The sequence below is a fragment of the Dermacentor albipictus genome, chromosome 1, assembly GCF_038994185.2.
Source record: "Dermacentor albipictus isolate Rhodes 1998 colony chromosome 1, USDA_Dalb.pri_finalv2, whole genome shotgun sequence".
Classification (NCBI taxonomy): Eukaryota; Metazoa; Arthropoda; class Arachnida; order Ixodida; family Ixodidae; genus Dermacentor; species Dermacentor albipictus.
In genome coordinates this window covers 486,253,694-486,262,702 of record NC_091821.1, presented here as the reverse complement: position 1 = coordinate 486,262,702, position 9,009 = coordinate 486,253,694, and positions in this window count along the sequence as shown.

Genomic DNA, 9,009 nt, shown 5'->3' with positions numbered 1-9,009 from the left:
AGTTACTGATATGGTAGACTTCGATCTTAATTATCTTTCATGTTTATCTACCAAATAGTTTTATCATTCATTGAAACATATCCATGCAATGCACAGAGGGAACCCAAATTATAAATACCTGTTCTTGCTTTCTACCCTGCTCTACAACATAATGAAGACACAAAGCAAAACTATAAGTTTGCAATTGTCCCCCAAAACCAGAGTTTCGCTTAGAAATTGAAAACGAAATTGACATCCTGCTATGGTGTGAGAGTTGTTTTGGGCACCAAGTGAACTGCGTAGCACCTGTGCTAGAGTACACAACAAAGCACAAAGTCGCACCAGATTGGAATGACAGTGGTAAGTTAAGAACAGATGTTTTATTTCACGCACCATTAATGTGGCTTATCATCTGCTCCTGTTGTTTTGTGGGAACGCATACATTGGGAAGACAATTTTTTGCACCAATCTTACCTTAGGGACACCAGAGAAAGGTAGAAATCAGGAACAGGTATTCACACTTTGTTGCCCACAGTGTATTATCTGGATGTGTTTCACTCTACAAAAGACTACTGTGGTAGATAATTGTGAAGACGAAGACAAAAGAATTAAAAGAATTAAAAGAGGTATGTATCAGTCATCCTTCCATGACCTACAGTGTTCATAGAAGCACTTTTTTCTCTATATGTGCCAAGCCGTAGGGAGGCTTTACGTAAATCAGTCATGCTTTTCAAGTTGAAAATCGGAATAAGGACAATCACAAGAAAATTGTATGAGTGATTTGTAAATGTGGCACCTGATGTCTCCTATTTACGTATGTGCTGAGGGTAGATTACAGCCAGTGCATAATCTGCTCTTACAGGATAACTTGTGATGAGTAAAAGAAACTTCCCTCACATCTTCCTCTTCCTTTCTTTTGGATCTTGGTGCACCGTGTATATTGTTATAACTGCATCCATGCAGCTGAGTACAGTTTGTGTTCTCTTCCGCCCTTGCCCTCATTATTCATGTGCTATCTTTGGCGTAACAAAATACAGCTACCTGTGCTACATATGTTGTCAGCGTGTTTGCATTATGGCAAGTTTTGTATTAGTGGTGATTCCAATCTGTGAAATTGTCTGTGTCAGCTATTATACTTCGTCTTGAAAAAGTATGTTTGTCAACATAAATAAACAATTAGTATAAACGTTGCTGTATTTATTTTTGTAATATTATCTGTTGTGAAGCTTTTATACAGTGTTGCATGTGTATGAGAGAATAAAATTGATGCACAACTTTTATTGTGGTATTTTTCAGATCAATTTTCAACAGACGCTAACACTCACAAGTTGTGGGGGAAAAGTGCCAACAAGAGTACCATAAGGTAAGACAGCTGTTTTTACTGTTAGATTGGATTATCAATTGCCAATCAGTTGTTTTCAGCAAGCATAGTATAACGCGTAGATTATGTAATCTAAGTTGGAATATTGTTTTTATTGCACTTGATTCTCTGGGTCTCCTTTGTACATAAGTGCAGCTTTTTTATTTGTTATCGGTAGCTTACTTGCTTAAAATGTTAAACCCTGAGTTCTAAATAAAAACATGTCTCGAAGAACAGTGAAATAGGTATAACTTATAAATGTTTTGACATTAGAGATCTGTGCAGCGCTGAATTGAACTTCTACATGAGTTACATAATATTTTGGGGTCTCATTATGGTTCTGAGTTGCATTGCAGTGTCATGCATATGCACCTGCAGGCTACATATATTTAAGACTGTTTTGCTTGGTTAGCTATTTATTCCAGTTTAACAGTAATGAGAACTGTCTTGCTTTCACGGTGATTCTGTGCCGACTAGTACATTTGAATTTTCCAGACGACAGCAAAGGGTGGTGAACTTTTGACTTTTGGTTGCTAACCTGCCATGTCCTTTTTGGCAAGCTTGCTATGGCTTCTTTCGTATATGTTGTCTTTTCACAGTAGTCATCTTGAGAACTAGCCGTAGTCATGTGTACTTACAGCAAAAGTTGGTGACACATTTTGAAAAGTGGCTCGACACTGCCATCCGAGAGTCAAACGACTTACATGGATTAGTTATTTTACTCTATTTACAAGAGTCCTGCTCCACGCACTAAGGGTAACTTCACACACACTGCTGGAGTCATCAGACTAATCAAGGATAGTTACCCGAATCCTTCCGCAGTGGTCATGTGACCCTTTATCTTGAGTAGGCTGACTCATGCAGAATAGTTAACGGACTCCCTCAGCACTAGTCGTGTAACTCTTTTGATAGGGTTAGGTGACTACTGCAAGAGAGTGGCATGATTATTGTGTGTGGAGTCACGTAACCACTTTGTATCGAGCACAGAAAGTCTCGGTACTCTCTGCCGAAAGAGAGTTCGGGTGGCTCCCACAAAGTGTGTCGTATACGTGGCGAGTCCAGACTCTTCGAAAAGAGTAAGAGATACTCTTTTTTTTCTTAGTGTGTACATTTCCTTAAGTCTTTTGCTCTGATTCTAAAAAAGAATATGACATTGATAGATCAACCAGAGAGCAGGTAAACTTGCAAGAACATTTTAGTTTATTGCTTTGTGGCTTCTTTGGGAGGTATTCTGTAAGAGTCGACCTATTGGACATGTCCATTTCATCTGATGCTGCAGTGCCGATTGGCTGTGGCGCTTGGCTGCTGTGCACGTGCAGCCCACCCCAGCCAACCAGCACTTGAGCAGCAGACGAAACCGATATGTCCAATAGGTGGACTTTTACAGAATACTTTCCCTCGTTACCATTGTTTTTATTGCACGCTTCAAGTGCCTGCGTTAGTGCGCGCACTAACAGAAGTAGGACTAGTCTTGGTATACATGCAAGGCGATTGAAATCGCTGCTGACTGGCCACGCCGTATTAGGCTTTATATTGTTACGCGACCAAAGGATTAAAATCTGGAGACTATAGATAGAGTATATTTACAAAGGATAACTGCAGCGCTCGCCAGTTCAGCCGACAGGTCGAGAACCAGAGAGCATTCGCCGTCTTCGTAGGGGCGCCAGTGTGCATCGTCCACAACAGACAGACAGACAGACAGACAGACAGACAGACAGACAGACAGACAGACAGACAGACAGACCGATAACCTTATTTTCAAGGCCCTGAGAAGCTTGCCCTAGGGCAGAGAAACAAACAAGAAACACAAGAAGTCGGGAAGGAGGGGCAGGATCTCAGAATATAGAACAGACGAATTAAGTCATGTTTCTGTTAGGCAGACAACATTAGTTGAAGATGAGCTGATGAGGCCACATAAAGAATCAGGCTTTGGGATGATACTACGGATATTACTGAACAAAAAAGCAATAGAAGGACTAGGAGGGGTGGAATGAGGCTTCGACTTAAGTAATTGCTAAGTTTTACGTTCAACTACCTTATCGGCTTGCTGGTAAAAAATGTAGGTTTTGTTACCAGAAACTAGTTTGTCGTAACGTAATTTAAACAGGATAATATTAGTCTTTCCGAATTCAATGAGGCGATTACGAGCTAGGTGAACAGTGGGGCAACAAGCTTCGCAAATGCCGAAAGTTGTTCCTCTGAATTTCTTAGCTAGTCAAAGGATGTGGTCTTTATCTTTAATAAAGTGAGCGAATTTAATAATTACTAGTCTGGAACTGCCATGGTGGTAAGTTCCGAGCCCATGAGCGCGTTCAATTTCACGTGGTTGAATAGGAGACTGAAGGTGCTCGATGCAGGGATCAATGATTAGTTTTCCGGACTCTCGCCAGGTTTCATTTGGACAATCTTTTAGCCCAGAAAAAACAAGGTTGCAACTACGAGATCTGTTGTTGGGAGCGTCAGTGGGGGCAGGCAGAACAGCCACATTGGCCATGCAAGCAGCAGTTGTTGAACGTAGTGAGTCGATGTCAGCCTTGGCAGCAGCGAGTGCTGTGCACTCAGTTTCAATTTTGGCCAATCTAGAGTTAAATTCAAGAAATAATTTTTCGTGGTCTCACAAGGTTACTTGAAGTGATTTAAGTTGGTTTAGAACAGCTGACTGCCCCGATTGAAGCTGTCGTAAAGTGGTGAGTAGTTCAGAGTTTACCGCGTCAGCTGCATGAAGGAGGCCGGGGTTCGATTCAACATCACCAGACATTACTAACAAGTGAAACAGTAGGCAAGAACAGTCTTAAACAGTGGCGCAAATTGAACGTGGGCTTGGCAGCACGAGCAACGTTCTCGAACTAGTTCACTTAGCAAAAAGGGAGTAACAATTAGTTACCTGCATGGCAAAAAAGAGCGGTTGGTAAGCATGAACTATCGTTGACGTGCCGCCAAGCGCACTGAAAGCAGGGTGGCGCTGGGGAGGCAATCCATGTTGTCTTGACGGAAATGATGACGTAGTAGCAGAAGCGGAACAGGAACCCCCATTGAATACCACGGCGGAAGGAAGGTCACCGACGGCAGATGACATGTGCTTGATTGATACATCTGCGCACACGGCAGGCGCAGTGGCGTGAACCAGTGAAGATCGTCGCACCAAGCATCGGATGGTTGCAGGACAGTACATGGAGTCACCGCTGTTCGGCAGTGAGGTAATGGGATCAGCAGGGCTTCCGAGGGCTAAATCTAGAAGACTATTCGACACCAGGCCAAGGAATTGGATGGCGAAAAGGAGTGGTTGGTAAGCGTGAACCATCGTTGGCCCGCCACGAAGCCCATCCAGCCACTCAGTGACCACGGCGGGTCTCAAAAATCCTTACACCTGGTTCTTTCAGGTGGAGGCCGGCTTCCAGACCGCGCATGTAACCTCTCAGCAGACGCGCTACGCCCATCTACTAGCCGCCCTTCCTAGTGACGTAACCCTCCGGCTGCGTGACTGCCTGACCGCACCTCAGTCTCCGAAGCCCTAAGACACCCTCAAAGTCGCTATCCTCGAGCGTACGGTCATTTCCGAGAGACGACGCCAGGAAGCGTTCACATCCACCACAGAACTCGGCGATAATCAGCAATCGCTGCTCCTTCGACATATGCAGCATCCACTTCGACAACAGATGTCCACCTTTGATGGGGCACTTCTCAAGCTCTTGTTACTCCAACGCCTGACAGTTCCCGTCCACATGGCGCTATTAGAACCATCGCACCGTAGCCTTTCTGCTCTGGCGTCCTTGGAAAACAAAATTGGCCATGACTAATCTCCGAACCTCGTTTCTTTCCGAGTGACCCTGACCGAAACCGATAAAGCCATGGTTCATCCACATAATTCGCCATCGTTTACAAACCAGCTCACCATGCTCCCATCTTTCTGTCCCACAGCACAACGGTTTTCGACCCGTCACAAGGATATTCCACACCTCTCGAATATCGTCGCTGCTGCACTTCGCGATGTGTCCACCAATTCACGTGCTCGCCGCACATTTCCCTCTCGGTCACTGTCACAGGCTCACCGCTCTTGTCGCAAGAAATCAGCTGACCAGCTGCCACTCCTATGCCGGTACAATCGACGTTTGGGTGCTTCGGCATGCTGGGGCACACGACCTTTTTCACCGACCGGAAACGATCTCTAGGAGTACTAGATCCGATAAATGACCCGAGAGAAAACTATAGCTGCGTTTTCTTCGTCCGTGAATCTATGAATGGACTGAAACGTCTCGTTGATACATGTGCTGAAGTGAGCGTGTTGGCGGCTAAAGCGGACGAAATGCGCTGCACACTCATTCTGCAATTCCAAGCTGTGAATGGTTGGAGCCATTCCGGTTTTCTGTCCCAAATCACTCACCCTCAACCTCCGCCTGCGTTGAACTTTCCGATAGCTATTACTTGTTTCGTCTGTTAGCCATCCTATACTATGTACCAAGTTTGTCATTTCGGCGTTCTCGTCGACGTGGCCAACAAGAGGATCCTAGATTCCACTACCGGATCCAACATAGTTTGAAAACCTTGTCCAGTCGCTCCATTAGCTTTCACAGTGACACGTGTGGTACCGGAGTCATTTGCCGCCCTCCTTCACGAACACCAGTCTTCTAACTGGTCCCTTGACTGGACTAAAGCAGTGTTCAGCATCACATGATCACCAAATGACCGCGATAGCACGCATTTCCACGTGAGCTTGCACAAGAGAAGCTACGCATCGCCAGGAACAAGCTCGATCATGTGTTAGAAATCGGCATTGCTCGTCCCTACAGCAGCTCTTGGTCGTCCCCATTCACATGTTGCCCAAAAAGACCGGTGATTGGCTCCCTTGCGGAGTTTATCTCGCGCTGAACGCTGCTAGAGTTCCTGATTGCTACCCTCTTCCCATAGTCCAGGACTTCACTGCTGGTCTCCACGGTCCGCAGATTTTGTCCAAGATTGACCTAGCCAAAGCCTACCATCAATTTCCTATGGCTCCAATGGACATAGCAAAAAACGGGTGTCACGGCGCCGTTCGGCCTCTTCGAGTTCCTACGGATGCCTTTCAGGCTGAAGAATGCCGTGCAGACATCTCAACCTTTCATTGGTCTGGTAGTTCGCAGATCACCGTTCGTTTTTATTTACGTCAACGTCATACTCGTGGCCAGTATATCATTGCAGAAACACGTTGACCAACTACGGCTTCTCTTTCTTCGCCTTCAGTCCCGTGGCCTTATCATCAACGTCGCCAAGTGTGACTTCGGTGCTTCTTCTATCGAGTTCCTTCACCGTCTCCTTAACGACGAAGACATCAGACCACATCCTTCCAAAGTAATGGCCATCACCAACTTTCCTCGCCCTGCTTCAACGCCGGAGGTACGACAGTTCCTGGGTTTGTTGACCTTTTACAGATGTTTTATGTCGTCTTGTACTGCTACAGTGAAACCTGAAGCTCTCATCGATACTACCAAGTCCACATCACTTTACTGTGGTAAGAGCTGCCAGACAAACGCTTCACGGAGAGCAAAACGCGACTGGCGAATACGACTTTGCTTGCTCACCGAGCACGCGAGGCCCCCACTAACCTCACGATGGATGCTTATGGCATTCTCATCGGCGCACGGCTTCCCTAATAAATTATCGGTGAAGGGCATCTACTTGCTTTCTTCTCAAAAAATTATCGGAAGCAGAGAGAAGGTACAGTGTTTTCGGCCCCGAGGTTTTGGCAGCTTACGTTTTCGTCAGACGCTCCCGCTACATTGTCAAACACAGCTGTTTCACCACGTTTGCGAACCACATGCCCATCATACATGCTTTCGGCTCATCAAGAACGACAGACTTCCCTCGTGAAATAAGACAACTGGGTTACCTATCCGAGCTTTCGGTGCAATATCAACAAATGAAAAGAGCATTACATATTCCAGCAGATGCGCCCCGCTGAGCCGAAATCATTGCAACGACGAGTGTTATGCAAAAAAGAATTGGCCGTCGCGCACGAAAATTACGAAATACTTAAGCACATAAGAGCACCACCAAGCAGCTTGCACGTGCGACATTTTAGGTGCAAGGGCGACGCGCTCCTCACTTGTGACGTGTCCACTGGTCGCTATCGGACCTTCGTTTCGCATCATCTCAGACGCCACATCTTTGAATATTTACATTCTCTCGCTCACAGCTTATCAAGGAATCGTCGTCGAGCGCTACGTCTGGCCAGGCACAAATGTTGACGTGTGGCCAAGGGCACGCTGTTGTCCGGTTCGCGAAAGAGCTAAGACCAACCCCCACAAGTCCCCTACAGTCATTTCTCCTCCCACTGAATATCTCTAGAAGGTTCACACTGATATGACCAAACCTCTCCCTCTATCGCAACGAAATCGCTTCGCCTTAACGATGGTCGACCGTTTTGCTCTATGGCCTGAAATCACACTACTTCCGAAATCGCGGCAGAAACTGTAAAAAATGCTGTTATAAGCTCACTAATATCGTGATTTGGCGTTGCATCCAAGACTACAACTGATAAATGCTGACAGTTCGAGAGTTCGCTCTTCCGACAACTTATTTGTCGCCTCGGCATATATCATGTCACGACTACATATTACCCGCAAGCCGACGGATTTCTCGAGGGCCTACGCAGACAACTTGAAGTGGTACTCATAGCACATGGCACATCGACAAACTGGGCTCATCTCCTTCCAGTAGTACTTTTGTATCTCCGGGCTGAATTTAAGGAAGGCTTGCAGAATTTCCAACCCCTGCTCGTTTATGGTACCACGCTGAGTCTTCCAGCCGAATTCGCCCAGCCTAAGTCCACAATCCGGGACGCACCCTCATTCCCCCGACGGCAGCAGCACTCGTATACCGCGCTTCGACCCGTCCACCCTCGCCACTAGCCCGCAGAAGCATAATTTACCTTCATGCACGCGGACACGACATTCCATGTTTTCTTCCGGAACGAGTCCACTCGGCAGTCGCTGGAGCCTTCATAATGGGACCGTATCTCGTTTTGGACCGCAATCTTAAACACTTCACAATTACCGTCGGTGACGAGCCAACAGTCGTTTCCATTTACAGACTCAAACCTGCTTTTATCGACAACACCGCCATTCACAGTTTTGGCCATTGCGCCGTTTTCTGTACTTCTTGTTCTGTCGCCATTACTTTCTCCATCCCCCGACGTCAAAAGCGCGTTCCCGGGCAAATAGACTCCGTCTCTCCAGGCGGGGGCCCCTGTGGCCAACTCTCAACGGAAGCACGCGGTGCCGGCAAAAGTAGAGGCTAGAGAGGCGCGAGGTCTCTGTTCGAAAGAAAACAAAAATCAGTCTGAAGGGTTAGTCTTCTAATAAGGTCGCGTCTTAGTTCTTTCCGGTTCTCACGACAGCTGCATTTCTGCACTCTGTCGATATACTACTCGCTGTGCCCATGGAGAGCTTAGTGAAACATTCTATATGGGGCGAGAAGTTGAGCTTGGAATCAAAGATGGTTCCAACGTCAGTAGGTTCGTACTTCCGAGTGAGTTTAGCTTTGACCAGGTGGTCAGCGAAACCAAGCTCGCCGGTCTTCCGCGTATGTGACATCACTTTCGTCTTTCGGGCGCTGATTACCTATTTGTTTTGCAAGCGCCAAGTAGGAAAGGTGGATATGTCTCGTTGAAGTAGAATGCAATCACGGAGGTAGCT